Source organism: Sinocyclocheilus anshuiensis, unplaced genomic scaffold, assembly GCF_001515605.1.
Source record: "Sinocyclocheilus anshuiensis isolate Anshui unplaced genomic scaffold, SAMN03320099.WGS_v1.1 scaffold1143, whole genome shotgun sequence".
Taxonomy (NCBI): Eukaryota; Metazoa; Chordata; class Actinopteri; order Cypriniformes; family Cyprinidae; genus Sinocyclocheilus; species Sinocyclocheilus anshuiensis.
In genome coordinates, this window is record NW_015546123.1 from 1,158,703 (window position 1) to 1,158,902 (window position 200).

Sequence of the window (200 nt, forward strand, 5' to 3'; positions counted from 1 at the left end):
ATAGACAGACAGACAGACAGAGATAGATAAATAGATAGCCAGACAGAGATAGATAGACAGACAGACAGATAGATAGATAGATAGATGCATAGACAGACAGACAGATAGATAGACATAGACAGACAGACAGACAGACAGACAGACAGACAGACAGACAGACAGATAGATAGATAGACAGACAGACAGACAGACATAGACAG